Here is an 18,557-nt window from a genome sequence, read left to right on the forward strand (position 1 = left end):
GAAAGTGTCAAGAGACAAAAGAAACACATGGAAACCGACTTAGGATCTCTCAATCGAAACAAGGCAGAATTGATGCTGCTACCAGACAGGGACAAAATCATCCTCTACAGATTGTCCTGCGGACAAGAAATATTACAGAAGATATTTCAATATACAAAAGTCAATTAACATTTATGTGCTAACAAGGAATCGTATAAAATCAAATAAATAAAAAATAAAAAAACATTTTAAATTTCATGAAAACTATGAAATACGTACAAATAAATTTAGAGGAATACTGAATTTCATTTTATAAAAACTTTTTAAATGAATAAAGATGACTGGAATATGTGAAAATTTACCCCCATTTTGGAATTGTCAGAGGTATTAATAACATTACAATACTGTTTTTAATTTGGTTGTAAATATTTAAATTAATTTCTATCAAACTTCCAACTGACTTGTATTTCAGAAACCAATAAATTTAACCTTGAGTTTATATAAAAATGTTAGCAACATAGATAGTTAAAATAATCCTGAAAGAAAATAATAAGAGTACTTAATCTTTCCTGAATTCAGAACTTACTACAAAGCCATAAAGTAGCCAAGAAATGATATTGTTATAAATAACTCAATGAAATAGAATTTAAGTAATAGCCTTATTTATATTCATGATGAATTGATTTTCAATGAAGTGATAAGATAATTTAATGTAAACGAAGATCTTTCCAAAAAGTAGTGCTGATAATTTATTTTCCATGTGTGGTGAAATGAATTGAGAGTACTACATCAAACCAGAGTAAACACTTAACTCTAAATGAGTCACAGACCTATATGTAAAGGAAAATTAAAACCTATGGAACTATTTAAAGTAATATAGATCTTTGTAGTATGTCATTAGATCCTGATGTCTTAGATTTGATACCATTCAAAATGAAAACACAAAAATTAATTGTATTCCAATAAAAATTTAAATAAAATATGCACACCCCAGGGAATATTATTAGGAAGAAGATATCACAAATCAAAGAATAGGAAAAATATTTACAAATATCACAAGTCATGTATCCATTAAAAATCGAGTACTTAAAAATGTATCAGATGTTGTTTCTACTCAAAAGTTTAAAAGATACCCCTATTTAAAAGCATGAGCAAAAATTTGCTAACAGTACTTGATTAAAACAGTGAGGCAGTAGCAATGAAACATATGGAAATATGTTCAGGGTCATTTGTGTTATGGAAATTAAATAATCTCCAATAAAAGTTTACTTCACACACATAGGGATGAACAATGGATGAAGGATACGTGTAAACTGGAACCACATTGCATCCTTAAAAGAATTATAAAACAATATTCCATTTTATAAAACTTTTCATTATCCCTAGAAAATGGAAAATACGGAGTTAATAGTCTTCCTAGAATTCTTCATTAAACATTTATACCGTATTATGCAAATAGCATTTTTTCATAAGAAGCAGGAAGTAAAACAACTCAAATGTTTCAACTGCTTAAGGCATGAGCAAAATATATCCTTTCCATACACAAGAATATTACTCAGCAATAGAAATGAAGTACAGGTGTGAGCTTTTAGAAAGATGTTGAGAACATTATGGTAACTGAAAAAAGTCACTTTCAAAGGCTATGTAGAATTTATTCAATGCATTTTGTTAAGAAAAAACAAATCATGTAAATGGAAGATGAGTAGTTGTCAAAGGCTAGGGGAGGCGCACTCATAGTAATCATGTTGAAGGAGCCTTGCTACTGTTGCTTAACTAAATTGACATAGCATCAAACTGTCTTCTAAATGTCTGTATGCAGATCCATAGGCAGATGCTCGTCAGGGCCTTATTCTGAGGAGCCTCTCTTTTCAATCGATCGCAGTGAATGCAGAAACTGAACTCTATTCAAGATGGTGAGACTGAGAGCTGGTTGAAGTCACATTCCTAAATAAGATGTTTGCATCATCCCTTCTAAGGCTTAGAGAACATTGTCAAAGAGAGGACAGGAAAATGATAGGGAAAGGCGCTATGAAATGCTGACCTCTAGACACTACACAACACAATGAGTGAAATCATGAACTCATCCAAGCTGCTCTTACTTGAAGTGGCCTTTGCAAGACTCAAGGATAGAGGTGTGGCTCATGGGCCCTTACACCTTCCTTCCATTGCATAGGCTTTTGACAGATTCTGGGAGAGGAAGAGTCTTCAGCTGTGCACCCACTGGTGAGCCTACCAGGCTCCAATGGATAGCTTCAAACCCATGGGCACACAGACTGTCCTATTCAAACTCAATGTCACAAAGCAAGACAAATAAGAATGTGAGAAAAAGATTTTAGGCACAGTAGCAGGAATAAACAAGGGTGGGAAGAAGTTAAGAGAGGCCGGCAGTGACAATAATCAGTAGGCATTGTTACATGTACAAAACCATGTCAAAGAGCAAATTAAACTATTAAAATTATTACTTATATGCAAGGAGAAAACAATCAAAACAACGCACAGTTAATCTAAGAGGACAGAATTTTGTTTTGAAGGAACAAATTGCAAAGATAATATATAAAGCACTTAGCAAGGTGGAAAGATGCTATTAGTTAAACCCTACAATTCAGTGAATACATACACACACACACACACACACACACACTCAGAGAGAGAAGGGGGGGAAGGAAAGGAGAGTCAACAACACTATATTGAAGCCCAAGTAAATTATAAGCTACCCCAAATCAAAATAATAGAGAGAAGTGAATACATGAAACATGTTTGATCTTATTTCTATACATTGAAAACAGTCATAAATTTGGGCCTTTGGGCACTTAAATAGTACCCAAAACATGAAATGTCTAGAAAAAAAAATTTCATCAAGACTTTACCACCATTGAGATAAACATTAAAAAGCTCTACAAAATGAGCATTTTGTACATTAAATGTCTCAAGACTTCTTTGTAAAATAATGATTAAGGCTTTGAGAATTTCATAAAATATTTTTTGAAATATACCACTGCCCAAACTCTTCTAAAACCACCCTCCCCTCTCTTTACCTCCAACTTTGAATTGTATTGTTCTTTTATTTTTTGAGTGGCCTTCCAGCTTGTCCTCCAACTTGTGGCTCTCAGTGCTCTGAGTGACCCTATCCCCCACACTGGCTTCATGATTTGCTCAGGAAAAGCCAGATGACCCTAGCTGCCTTGTTCATCTTGTCCCATCGCCTTCATTAGTTGAAACCTTAATCACCACAGTGACAGAATCATAAGCAGCGCCTCTGGAAGTGACTATTAGATCATGAAGTGCAGCCCACATGCACAGGATGAGTGTCTTTGGAGGCGGGAGACAGACTTTCACTGTTCGAGGACGCAGAAGCAGCAATGGAGTCTTCCTTTCATTGAACTTTACAGATCCAAGAACTGTCATAAAAATAAATCCTTTGTTTATAAATCACTCAGTCTTTGGCCTTTTGTTATAGTGGCCATATAAGCCTGGGACACTTCTGGGGTTTGCCTTCTCTTGAGATAGGTGTTCATGGTAAAATCACTGTATCCATTATTCTTCGAGATCAGGAAAACTGTCTATAGAATTTTAAGTACTATTACACCCAGAAGTGTTATATAACACCCCTTTAAAGTTTGGACTTATAGTGACCATCAGAAGCAGATTGTTTTTATTCCTGTTTTCCTGACAAAAAAGAGAACAATATGTGTTTTGTTAATAATTTTATTATGAATTATAGTGTAGACTTTACCTGTTTTTTTATGACACCAAGGACTCCAAGAGCTTCATCCTCTATTACTTTTGCTGATCTCAGCCCCTTTCATTCCATTTTTTTTCCTCATTATTTGATGAGATGATGAAGAGATGGATATTGGAAGTGAGGCTGTTCACTCAACAGATAGAACATAGTTGAAGACTAGTCATATTTATCATCTTGGTCTTTTAGGACATGTCCTCATGGACATGTTAGAGCAGTGGTTCTCCACCTGTGGGTCCCAACCCCTTTGGCAAGCCTCTGCCTCCAAATATGTTTACATTACAATCCACAGCCATATCAAAAGTACAGTTATAAAGTAGAAGTGAAAATAATATTATGCCTGGGGTGGTCACCAAAGCATGGGGAAATGTATTAAAGTGGTCCAGCATGAGGAAGGGTGAGAGTCACTGTGTTAGAGCCAATGGCCAAGGCTGTCTATGCGGAATCCATTATAATGAAAGGAGCACTGCTTGGTAAAGAGCTTCTAGCAAACTGCCTGCTCTTAAGCTCCCTAGAAGTTTGCCTTGTCTACTTTGTTGTTGTTTGTTTGTGTTTATTTGTAAGTTTACTCAAGTTTAGGTAATTACTGCGCCACTGTCAAGCTTGCACAATCAGTCCTTTTCTCTACCTATGGGATACCATGTCATAGAAAAAATATTTCCGCTGGAAAACACCCAGTGAATAGGCAGGTCTGGGGATGGTATCACCAACAATGGAATCTAAGTCTAGAAAAGATAATTTTATATTCTTGAAGCATTCCAAATACCCGGCTATAACCAGATTGTTTCAGCAGCATTAAAAATCAAGTATCTGCCAAATGCCTTCCTGCCTATGCTGCCTGTCCCAGAGAAGTGGGTGGTACGGTTGCAATGTCTGGAGACTTTCATTTGGCTTCCTTCTTTGTAACCTTTGTTTCCTGCTCTTCTTTCTTGATCTTTGCCATTCTTCCCCATAACTTCTCCTTTGCCTATCTTTACATGGTGAGATAATAGTATTTCTCTTGTCAAATAATAATTATGGGAAAAATGTATAGAAGAGCGCCATCACATCAGTGAAGGTAACGTTTTCTATTCTTCTTCTTTTACAAGTTGGTATGAGATGATTGCAAGTTTTCCTTTTCTGTATGTGGCCACACATCCAATTACCTGGATATACATGGTACTGCATGCCAAACATAATTTTTTTAGTGTTTTTTCCTGTGGGCTTTTGTTGAGTAGAGAACTTTGAGAAGTCCTTAGGGTTCTACAAAGCATGGTACTTACATCACCAGTGTTCCGGGAAGATTTCTTACAGTTTTAATTGCCTTTTCAGGCTCTGCTCTCTGCCCTGGCTCAGGAGTGGGCTAGCTACCACAGGAGATCAGTCTACAGAGTGAGTCACAGAAGCACTGTGACCTTAGGTGAACTCACATTCACTTTGGTTAAATGTCAGGGAGCCAATTAGGATGAGAAATCATCAAAAGCATGCCTCAGCTCTAAACCTGTGGGCTTTATTTAAAACTATTCCACTAAGCAGCACCTCCTGTGGTTCCAGAATGTACAAATTTGGACTAAATTTGCTGCTGACAAGGCTGGCTGGGCGAGCCCAATGACACCTTTGTGAGTCACAGCCAGCATCTACTTCAGTGGTACCCTAAATTTATACCCTGAGGGTTTTCCAACATGAGAATTGCCACAAACCACAGGAACCAGGCAAACTTCAAGCTCATAGACATAGGAAACATTTTCTCTGCAAGTGAAACACATCACCTGTCAATGAGAGGCATGTTGATGCCATCATCACTTCTTTCACACATTTTGTATTGTAGGTGTGAGAGACGTAGGTCCTGGGTGCTTCACTGGTAATTCCAGGCATGATGGTAAAGCTTACAGGGATCTGACCTGTAATCCATCTGTTTTAAGAACAGAGATGAATATTTCTGCTTTTGTACATAAAGTTTGAGGCATGGGATTATTGATTTAAAATGTGAAACTGACAACAAGATATATGAATTTAAAACTAGGAAGAGAGGTGTAAGCCAAAGTCATATCTTATCATTCATTCATTATTAAATATGTTTTGATTTCCTAATATGAAGGAAAGCATCTTAATGTGAGGAGACTGACAAGTACACAATTCAATTAGAAAGAACTTGTAGGAGAAAGTGAAAAATGATAATGAAGAATTGAAGTAAATTACAACTCAAGATAGGTTTGTGTAAAGAGAGATGTAAGAAATAATGTAGAATAAAGAAAGATGTAGGAAACAATATATATACTGGTGATTCTCAACAATTATAATATATATCATATGTAAAAATTATATACTATGTGATATTATGGTATTTATATATATTACATTATATAATATACAGTATATATAATTTATGTATATTATATTATATACGGTATATATAATAGTATATATGATTTTATATATATATATGCACACTCTGATTATTATATTGTAGTTAATCTGAGCTGTGCAAACTCAACAAGAGTGGAAGGAAGCTGCTGGTGCAAAGAAAGTTGCTATCATCGAGGCACATGATAGAAAGTCTGGAAAGAGTGCTTTGATTTTCCAAGAGTTTAAAAGTAAGGAATAAGTGAAAAGATACTGTTGAGTACAGAGGCAAAGTTCAGGAAATGGTAAAGAAGAATTGACAAGGCATCACAGAATAAACCAGGAGAATTGATTCCAATGCTAAGGCCAGTTTGAATAGAGTATTATCATATCAATTTCATGCCTCTGAGAAGACCAGAGGCAGTTGGAAGGAGGATGCCTTACTTGATTCCTGGTTTCATAGGTATTAATCATGGTTTCTGGCCCATTGTGTTGGGGCCTCGTGGTGAAGGGTGTTCACAGAGCAGAACTGGTCACCTCATGGCAGCCACAGAGTAGAAGATGCAGCAGAAAGGAAGGGCCGGAAAACACAGACCTGTGACCTACTTCTTTCCAAAGGCTTCATCTTCTACATCTCCCCATCTCCTGATAGCCAGCTCAAACACAGAGGCCATGCATGAATTAAACCATTGATGAGGCCAGAGTCTCCATGATCTCATTATCTCTGGAAATATCCACACAGACACAACCGGAAGCTCTACTATCTCCTGGGTGGCTGCTAGTCCAATCAAGATGACAATGATGCCCCACCACCACATTCAATACTCTTGGATGTCCAGTATCATGATTACTCCTCACTGTCAACTAGACTGGATCTGGAATTACCAAGAGGAATGACCTAAGATGTATCTGTGGGGCTCTTTAGGGCAAAGTGAAATGGAAAGAGCCATCCTCATAAGAAGTGCCAAAGGGTGGCCTAGATGTCAAAGCGTCTGAGGAAAATTGTTCTAAGCTTTTGAACCATTTCTTAAGCCCTATGTACTTGCTACTTTTAAAAAATACTTCAGCAAGAATTCTATTTATGTTTTGTGCTTCCAGCTCCTGATGATGCTTCTGAGAATATTTTTGTCCTCTATTTCTGAACTAAAGCCCTAGATCACATATTTTGATTTAATATCTTAATTGTACTTATATATTTCAATTTTGTACAAATCATAAACATATTTTATGTAAAATACCAGGTCTTACTTTAATCACACATTTTTCTTTCTGCCTTCTAAGTAGATGTCATTTTAATTTTATGTTGTATTACTATGGCCAACATTTGAAAAGAAGTTTTAGATTTTTCTTAAAATTTCACCCAGATTAGCTGAAAATACATGTTTATTTAATTGTTTACTTGTTGAAACATTTTTGGTATAGAGAGACAAACAAATCTCAAGCATATATGGCATATTACATTGTGAATGTGAAATATTTTATCTAATACTAAATCTGGTCAAAGCAAATTTATGAACAAATATAGCAATTAAAAGTTATGAATATTTAATATGTAAAATTTGCTATTTAAAAATTTATCAATAGCTTAGAATGGAAAAATTTTAATGCTAATTGATAAATCTTTTCTCTATAATCTAGTTTTGATTTTTTACTTAAACAGTCTTTAATGAGGGTTGTGTATGAGAGGCCTCTGCTCTTGCATTTTCTCGATCGCTTCCTCCTTGTATTTGCCCTTCTCCTTTCCTACTTTTGGGTCCTGGCTTTCCTTTCCAGGATCTTCTTTTGGTCTTTGTCCAGCTTTAGCCTGGTGATGACCACCTTGCTGGGGTGGATGCCCACGTGGACAGTTGTGCCGTTAGCCTTTTCTCGTTCAATGTAGATGACAGATTTTTTTCCTGTACACCTGGACCACTTTACCAATCTGCTGGCCTTTGTAGTGTCCTTGGAAAACCTGAACTCCATCATCGTTTCAAATGGGCATAGACCAAACATCATCCTCTGTCTTAGCTCTTTGGAAAGAGGAGAAGACATGATCTTCCTCCAAATCTGAGAAGGTGCACTGAAATGGCATTTGCAGTTTTTGCTTTGGTCAGAAGTCACACAGGGACTGGACTTCATTTTGGCGGCTGCCATCCATCAATGGCCGCAAAAGGAGAGATCTACACACGGCTTCCAATTCTGTGTTTTGAGTGCTTTAATAGACAACAAAAATGCAAGTATTTTTCTGTTTTCACACTTAGTTCAATACTGAAAACAGAGCATTTCAATTCTTTTTTTAAAAAATACATCATTGCCTTTTTATTAAAGAAAAATGAATCCCAGTCTCCACTAATTAAACAGAGACACATATTCACAGGATAGGATTACAGAAGGCCCTCAAAACCATCACATTGATTTTAAAATAAGTATTTTAACACAAACATCAAATGAAATTATATTAAGTCATTAAAGACAAGTTGGGAGCCACAAGCACTGCTTCTCATGTTGCTGAAGAGCAACAGCCTCTGGACCTGTCTAGCCAGCCGCCATATGGCTGTCAGAGCTCAGGTCTCCAGGCTTTCACTCTCTTGTGCATTCAGTATCCACTTTCTCCCATTAAAGGCGGCAGCCAGTCATGATCTTGATAGACCCGCGTGTCGCTCTAGCTTTCATTAAAATAACTGGTGTGGGTCCACACTGGCTTCTCTCTCCAGGAGCATTTCAATTCTTAGGAAGTATTCTTTGCTGGGCATAGACAAGGATTTTTGCAATTTGGGTCAATCCTAACTATCTGGAGGTAAATTCGCAGGTTAAAAACTCATCCCACGTGAAGACCCAGGGGAGGAGGAGGTTGATAGAGCAGGTTGAGAGGAGGTAAGAGGGAGGGACTAGGAAGGAAGCTGCAATCAGGATGTGAAATAAATAAATAAGCTAATCAATAAAAAAAAAAATAAGCTCATCCATCCCACAAGAGCCTTCCATTGCTTCAGATGCCAACAGCACATGTAGGCATTCACTCTGACAGACTGGTAGTAAGGGGGTGTCAAAAACCTCTTCTCTGGATTTACCTAATCTGCCAGGTGACTCACAGATCTAAGGTCAATATTTCCTGGTTCAATAGAGGATGAGGGGTAGGTATGTGGGGAGGGGCGTATCCTTTCTGGGTACAACACTGTCCTGGGGTCTCCATGTCTTCACCATCCTGACAGCTGCCTGAATCGTGTCCTTCTGAGTGATGATTGAGGCTTCTATATAAAGACATGAGCAAAGATATTGTTGGTTAATCATGATTTTTTTTTTTAAAAAAAAAAACCTATTTATTTGTTTACTATTTTGTATACAGTGCTCTGCCTGCATGTACACCTGCAGGCTAGAAGATGACATCAGATCATGTTACAGATGGTTGTGAGCCACCATGTGGTTGCTGGGAATTGAACTCAGGACCTCTGGAAGAGCAGTCAGTATATATATATATATCTCCTGTTTGGATTTATGTTTATGTGTTAATGCTAATTTCTGGGATCAGCTTGGTTAGAGTAAAAGGATATCTAGAACATTCTATTTGGATGTGGGGTGAAGGCATGCCCCACGGAGATTGCTGTATGTTTCTGAGTGTGTCTAGTGGAGAAGTTCATCCTGGTTGTGGGTGAGCACCATCCCCCTATCTGTATCTCGGAGATAACGGTGAAGAAAGGCAAAGACGTGTATTTCAAGGAGTTTGGACAGACCTGTCCTCTCTTCTTGAGCATGCAGTAGTCAAGCTCCCCACTGGACTCTCAGACTTGTACTAGCAGCCAGCCTTTTTGCCAGGTTTCTCGGGTCCTCTGCTTTGCACTAGGAACCACACTGTCAGGCTTGTGTAACCTCATTTCTGAAAAGGCAACTCATTTTTTAAATTTTTTTATATTAATTTATTCTTGTTACATCTCAGTGGTTATCCCATCCCTTGTATCCTCTCATTCTTCCCTCCCTCCCATTTTCCCATTATTCCCCTCCCCTATGACTGTTCCTGAGGGGGATTACCTCCCCCTGTATATGCTCATAGGGTATCAAGTCTCTTCTTGGTAGCCTGCTGTCCTTCCTCTGAGTGCCACCAGGTCCCCCCGTCTAGAGGGACATGGTCAAATGTGAGGCACCAGAGTACGTGAGAAAGTCATATCCCACTCTCCCCTCAACTGTGGAGAATGTTCTGACCCTTGGCTAGTTCTGGGTAGGGGTTTAAAGTTTACCGCCTGTATTGTCCTTGGCTGGTGCCTTAGTTTGAGCGGGACCCCTGGGCCCAAATCTGCCTATCATGATGTTCTACTTGTAGGTTTCTAGGACCCTCTGGATGCTTCTACTTTGCTATTCTCTCATGATTCTCTCATTTAAAGTCCCAATAGGATGTCTTCCCCTCTGTCCCAGTTTCCTGGTAAGTGAAGGCTTTCGTGGGACATGCCCCTTGGGCTAGTATGCAGATATAAGTGAGTATATACCACTTGAGTCTTTCTGCTTCTGGGTTAACTCACTCATTATGATCATTTCTAGCTCAATCCATTTATCCACAAATTTCGGGAATTCCTTGTTTTTAATAGCTGAGTAGTATTCCATAGTGTATATGTGCCACAGTTTCTTTATCCATTCTTCTACTGATAGACACTTAGGCTGTTTCCACGTTCTGGCTATTATGAATAAGGCTGCTATGAACATGGTTGAGCAAATTTTCTTGTTGTGTGCTGGAGCATCTTCTGGGTATATTCCAAGGAGTGGAATAGCTGGGTCTTGAGGAAGCCCTATTCCCATTTTTCTGAGATGGGGAAAAGGCCTGGGTATGAACTCCAGTTTAAAAAAAGCCCACAAGAATGTACTTTGATCAACTCATCTCTGATAATGTTTAACCATCACCCCTAGCAATGGGCAGCCTGGGACAGCCAGGACATCTGGCCTGAGAAAGATAAGGTTGCTTAGCTACCAGTTTGAAAAGCCCCTAACTCCTGACCAGAGTCATGTAGCCCCAAGAACACGTACCAGTTTGGCCTGTTTTGAACCAGTTCAGAGAGCGCCCCTAAACCTGTACCAATGCCCCCTCCCTCACTGCTACCCGGCTACTACTATTTGAATTAACTCAGTTTAATTATAATTTATGGTTATTTAATCATCCACACAAAAGAAAAGATATTGCTTTCATATAACTATTAACATTTAACAGTCCACGAACAGTGCGGAGGGTGTAAAGCACAGTCATTTGGGGGAGAAATCTGCTTTCAAAAGAGGATTGGATCAGAAGTTCAATTTACCTTAAAGCCAAAGACATTAAGCTGAGGAGATGAAAATGCCCTGGAGTCCAGGAACTGGAGCTGAAAATTCTCAGTGGTGAACTGGGCACTGCAGAGTGATCCCATAAACCTGCAATTTCCCATATTATTCCGAGGGAGCAAGGCAGTTTAATAAACGTGGTTTGGCTGATGTTGCTTCTAACCTAGTTGCACTGCTCCATGGTCATCTTTAAAAAAAAAAAAATAATACTTTAGGTTATGAGACTACAATTTTATAAATTAAAAATCATGTTTTTCAAGTTGCTAATGTGACTACCTAGGTAGTAACTACACGCGTGGAAATAAGTTACATCCTCCTTATAATCTTTCCAAGTTTTAAACGCTATTGTTTAGTGACAGTCTCATGAATGTATGCAAGGGGTCTTTAGTAACCCTGCCTCACTTACCCTCTCTTGTTTTCTTTTCCCTCCTCATGAACACTTTATTATTATTTTTTTTTACAAGTGCTATTTCTCTTTTATTGTCCTTCTGTGTGTGTGACTCACAGCATTTAAATAGGGGTGCCTGCATGGACATGGATGGAAAGTTACTTTTGGATTTATTTATTTAATAATTGGCACCTGTGATTGTTCTGCCTGCATGTAAGTACATGCGCATGCAGCATGCCTGGTGCCCACGGAGGCCACCAGAAGGTTTTAAATCTCTTGGAACTGCAGTTGCGGAGGCTTGTGAGCCACCACATGGGTGCTGGGAAAGGGAACTGGGGTCCTTTGCAAGAGCAGCAAGTGCTCTTAACCTCTGAGCCATCTCTTCAGACAGAGGAAGAAGATTATTTTCTTCATTCTTGGTTAACATATCAGTGGCTATACCACTGAAAAAAGTGACCCTCCCTTCCTCAGAAATCTTTACTAAGCATAGTCCTTCAGTGAGGAGTGGGACTCTGTGGACCCCAACCCCTGCCATGATTAAATGTTCAGACTCTGGTCTTGGGCAGGTAACCACAGGTGTGGTGAGTTCATAGCTGCATGCCCTCCTGATTTAAGAATGGTTTTTAATTAAAAAATAGTAATGTAAAAATGATCATTTTACCTCTATAGGATTTGTATTTTCATATAATCAGCTTATAAATGCCTTAAGAATTCTTCAGTGGCTATGAAGGGATTAGCTGAGAGAAGAAATGTCCTTATTCAGAAATCTTTTAGAGTGTCAGTAAAAAAAATTTAATCATCAGGACAAAAAGAATACCTTAACAATATTTACTGTTTCATTTTCAAAAGGGAATCACTCCCACCTTCATAATATTTTCATATTTAATTCAAACTATCATCTTTAAAATGAGCCATAGAATGACAAATGTTTAGTCTGCTAGTTGGTAAATGACAAAAGTCTTGAGAAAGATTCCCCATGAGTCCAGGCTGAGGAGGGGAGTAGAGTGTGACAGTAAGGTAGGTCTCTATAAAGCAGGCCTGTTCTGAGAGTCTGCCCATTTCCTCCTGCACCAACCTCCTGTCATTCTTTCTTACATAAGGAAAGAAAGTCAACAAGGATAGGATTTTAAAGAAACACCTTGAACTGTGATGGCAGGGAAGGATAGTTTTGGTGAGAAACCACAGTCCAGTGACAAAAGTTGACTAGCAGCCAGTGATTGAAGTAGAAGATGATGAATCACTTTTTCCTGCCTACACTTTGCTACACCAACAAAGTTGCAGTGTGATGTCTCTGGGCTGCAGCTTGAAAGGCTGAAATGCACAGATGATTGTTAAAGAGCCTCTACATCAAAAGAGGAGATTAAAAATGAGGACACCAAGGGAACGCCATTGGAGGCCTTTGGTATCAGATGTGAAGTTACAGGACTTGGAGTTTGCCCTGCTGGATTTTGGCCTTAACTTGGCCCATTATTTCCTCACTGTACCCCAAATCCTCCCTTTTGTATTGGGAATGGGTATAGTTTACCATTGTATGTGATTAGTGTTTCGTTTTAATAGGTACGTACAGTTAAGAGATTGCCTTGAATCTCAGAAGAGACTGGTAAGAAGTGTTAAGACTGAAAGATTGTGTGGACTTTTGAAGTTGAACTAAATGCCCTTTGCATTATGATGCATTTGTGATGTAGCCAGAAGACTAAAGGAGCCAGGGAGTTTGATGAGAATGGTCCCTACAAGATCATATGTTTGAATGCTTGGTCCCCAGTTGATGGAGCTGTTTGGCAGAGGATTAAAGGGTGTGGCCAGCATTGTTGGAGGATGTGTCACTGAGGTGGGCTTTGAGGATCCAGAAGTCTTCCACCACTCTCAATATACTCCCTGCCTCCTGGTGAGTTGTCAGCTGTTCCTGCAACCACTCCTCTCGTGCTCTGGACTCCAACCATCTGAAACATTAAGTCCAGTTAAATCCTTTATAAGTTGCCTTGGTGGACATGGAAGCTTGCATGGTGTCTTCTTATCAGAGACAGGGCATTCAGGTCACACCCATCTCAGGTCCTCTGGGTCTTGTGACTGAAGTGCACGGTGCCTTCAGCAATAGTAACTCACCTTCCACTGTTAACAGAAAGCATGTGACCTAGTATAAATGTAGTCACTAGAGTACAAAATTTGAGCCAGGGATTGGGAACAGGTAATGGTTTCAAGTGGAATGTTTTTCTTTTTCTGTTGGAGAACCATCCTTGATAGCAATTAAAAAATAACTGACATTCAAATGGAAGTTTAGAATTCTAGGCAATAATGGGAGATGAATGGAGGAAGGGGGCTTAGAAGGGGGACTGGGAGGATGGGAGAGGGGAAGAGCAGAAGATAGAGATGGGGAAGGAGGTAGAGGAACGTTCTGGAGAAGAGAGAGATGGGGAAGAAGAGAGATATTTGAATTTTTATCATACTAGTGCAGCTTTCACATAATTATTCCCACAAATTATCCCCAGCTTTCTTCATTAAGCCCTTGCAATGGCATCCATGACAACAAGAGTATGCTTCACCTATTTGTCAGACCATGGCTCCATGCTGAGATTCATAAATAAACTAACACATATCCAAGCAATTAATAGGATTTATACTGGTGTTGATGACTTTAAAGTCAACCAAAACACTCATATTTTTTCCTCACCTCATTATGTTTACAAGTGATGGCAATTAGATTTCAAATAACTAGCATGTACCATTATATGGGAAAAAAAACTTTTCTGGTATTTCACTGCTTCAGCCTATATTATGATTAATTTTTGGCCTTTATAATATGAAAGTGCACATTTAATTTTAGAGAGGATCAAGAATTCGAAACAGTAACGAAACAGTAACACTTGAATTAATAAGCCTGTTAAAATTGTATGGATTTTCATAAAAGTATGGATTCCCCCTTATTAAGAGATTAGGTGTGTGCTGTAGAAAATTCTCAGTGGATAGAGGTGCACCTGCCTGATGACCTGAGTTTAAACCCAAGATCCCACAAGGTTATGAACAGAACTGACTTACAGGAGTTGTCATCATATCTCTACATAGCACCATGCTCCTTTTAGCACAAATGTGTACACACACACACACACACACACACACACACACACACACACACAAACCCACACACACCAAACTATCTATGTATTTATAATGAAATTAAATTTCAAAATAATTAAAAGAGGTTAGGTGTAACTGCAATTATGAAAACATTTTAGGGCCTGAGGACACTCACTGTGCAAGCTCAGAGATCTGAGTTCAGGTCTCAGCACCCACATAAAATCGGGGAGCTGTGTCATACATCTGTAACCCCACTAGTGGAGGAAGAATGGAGACAGGTAGATGCAAGGTCCTGCTGGACAGCTGGTCTACCTAAAACAGTTCCATGGTCAACAAGAGACCTCGTCTCAAAAAATATCAAGAGGAAGCCATTGAGAAAGACAGCTTGACATTAGCCTAACATTATTCTCTGGCCTCACATGGACTAGCATACTGACATACAGGTGCACACACACACACACACACACACACACACACACATGCACGTACGCACGCATGCACACACACACATCTTTTAAAGAAACTAAAACATATTGGATACAATAACATCTTGAGCTTTGAAAACTTCAATATGATTTAGATTTGGTGGATAATTTTTCCAATTCTCATTACCAATCATGTCTGATCAATATTAATCTGTGGGAAATAGAGTGAAAAAAATTGAAAGCTATATTCGAAAATCAATATTAAATCAATTGTGCTGTTGTATAGCATGTAAAGATATTTCTAACAGATTTGTTCAAACATCATTTCAGCTTTCCCTTTTCTTGATTCTTTAATTTAATTTATCTTTAATAACAAGAGTGAATACACACTGCACTGAAGTCAATGCATACCTTCCAAGAGTTTGTCAGAGTCTGGTGAGACCTCTGATGGCAGTGTAGCATGACCAGCCATAGAAGTAAGCAGTCGGAGTAGCCCTCCTGTATACAAGTGACAAACAGACTGAGAAAGAAGTTAGGGAAACTACACCCTTCACAATAACCACAAATAATATAAAGTATCTTGGTGTAACTCTAACCAAGAAAGTGAAAGATTTGTATGAAAAAAACTTCAAATTTCAAGAGAAAGAATTTGAAGGTTTCAGAAGATGGAAAGATCTCCCATGCTTATAAATTAGGAGAATCAACATGGTAAAAATGGCCATCTGACAAAAAACAATCTACAGATTCAATGCAATTCCTATCAAAATACCCACACAATTCTTTATCAGCTTTGAAAGATCAATTCTCACCTTCATATAGAAAAACAAAAATCCCAGAATAGCTAAAATGATCCTATACAATAAAAGATCTTTTGGGGGAAATCTCCATCCCAGATCTCAAGCTGTAATATGGAGCAACAGTAATTAAAACAGCTTGGTACTGGCATAGAAATAGTCTGGTTGATCAATGGATTCAAGTCAAAGACCCAGAAATAAACCTACATACCTATGGACACTTGATTTTAGATAAAGAAGCCAAATCCCTACAATGGAAAAAATGGTGCTGGTCTAACTGGATGGCTAGATGTAGAAAAATGAAAATAGATCCATATCTATCACCCTGCACAAAACTGAAGTCCAAATGGATTAAAGAGCTCAAAATAAAATCAGTCACACTAAATCTGTTAGAAGAAAAAGTGAGGAAGAGCTTTGAGCTCATTGGCACAGGAGACAACTTCTTGAACAGAACACCAACAGCTCAGGCCCTAAGATCAACCATTAATAAATGGGACCTTACGAAACTGAAAAGCTTCTGTAAGGCAAAGGACACTGTCAATAGAACAAAACGACATCCCACAGACTGGGAAAAGATCTTCACCAACACTACATCTGACAAAGGGCTAATATACAGAATATATAATGAACTCAAGAAATTAAACACCACCAAACCAAATAATCCAATTAAAAATGGGGTACAGAACTAAACAGAGAATTCTCAGTAGAGGAATATCGAATGGCTGAGAAACACTTAAAGAAATGCTCAACATCCTTAGTTATCAGGGAAATGTAACTCAAAATGAATCTGAGATTCCTTCCTACACCTATACGAATGGCTAAGATAAAAAACTCAGGTGACAGCACATGCTGGCAAGGATGTGGAGAAAGGGGAACACTCCTCCATTGCTGGTGGGAGTGCAAACTTGTACAATCACTTTGGAAATCAATCTGGTGCTTTCTCAGGAAATTGGGAATAACTCCATCTCAGGACCCAGCCATACCACTCCTGGAAATACACCCAAAAGATGCTCCACCATACAACGAGGACATTTTCTCAACAATGTTCATACCAGCTTTATTTGTAATAACCAGAACCTGGAAACAACCTAGATGTCTCTCAATGGAGGAATGAATGAAGAAACTGACCACAGTTTACACAGTGGAATAATATTCAGCTATTTTTTAAAATTTAATTTTATTAATTTATTCATATTATATCTCAATGGTTATCCCCTCCCTTGTATCCTCCTGTTCCTCCCTCCCTCCCATTTTCCCCTTACTCCCCTCCCCTATGACTGTGACTGAAGGGGACTTCCTCCCCCTGTATATGCTCATAGGGTATCAAGTCTCTTCTTGGTAGCCTGCTATCCTTCCTCTGAGTGCCACCAGGTCTCCCCATTCAGGCCCTGAGACTATTCAGCTATTAAAAACAAGAAAATCTTGAAATTTGCAGGCAAATGGAAGGAACTGGAAAAGATCATCCTGAGTGAGGTAACCCAGACCCAGGAAGACACGCATAGTATATACTCATTTATAATCAGACATTAGCCACATAATACAGGACAACTACACTACAACACAGAGACTAAAACATCAACCAAGGACCATGTATGATGTGGACATAGACCCACTACTCAGATGTAGTAGCACAGTCTCCTTGTGGATCCCACATGTGGAGAGTAGGGACTACTTTGTACATGTACTCTGGCCACTGAACTTAGATCACTTTTTCCTGGCAAGACAGTCTTGCCAGGGCACAGAGGCAGAGGTTACAGGTAGTACAGATGAGAGTTGATAGGCTGAGGTCAGCTGTTAGGAGAAGAGGGCTCCCATTTCTGAGTACTAAGGGACAGGGGGAGAGAAGGTGAGGGAGGGAAGGGGGATTGGGAGAGAATGAGGGAGGGGGATACAATCAGGAATGTAAAGAATTTAAACTGCAGAACAAGCAGGTAACTTATATTGCTAATCCCACCATATGGGACTAGCTCTGAAACTGGCTGAGACATGAATGCCTAGGCACAAACAATGCTTCTTGTTGGCTACAGAACCCCTGTGAATTACTATTAGATGCCATTCTTCATAGGGCATGAATGAAGATTTACAGATGTCTTTTTTTTTTTCTACTCATACAAAGATCAGAAAACCAGCCTTAATTGTTCTGTGCATCATGCACACCTTATACACTTATGATTTTTAGGGCTGTGTAATGCTTGTGAGAAATTATATGCTTTCAGAACAAAAGAAATGGATATTGGCATTGAATCAGACCTGACAAGATGCATTCCTCACAGATGCTGGACATTGTCATCCTGTATACTTCATCTTCCAGCACCAAGTGCTTCAATTGCTTTTCCTCTTCAGACTAGACAGCTCCCAGGACACTTTCACAGAAAGCTTCCAATCCCAATTGGTCCAGCAATTCAGACTGTCTCACACAGGACTCTAATTAAGCCTGGAATTTCTCAACATTTAGAAACTGGACTACAAATGCGATTCCTACCTTGTTTAACCATTTCCCTAATTTTATTTGGGCCACTACTAAGTAGTATTCATCCCAATCAGCCAGAAAAAACTAAGAGAAC

The sequence above is a fragment of the Acomys russatus genome, chromosome 21 (genome assembly GCF_903995435.1).
Source record: "Acomys russatus chromosome 21, mAcoRus1.1, whole genome shotgun sequence".
NCBI lineage: Eukaryota > Metazoa > Chordata > Mammalia > Rodentia > Muridae > Acomys > Acomys russatus.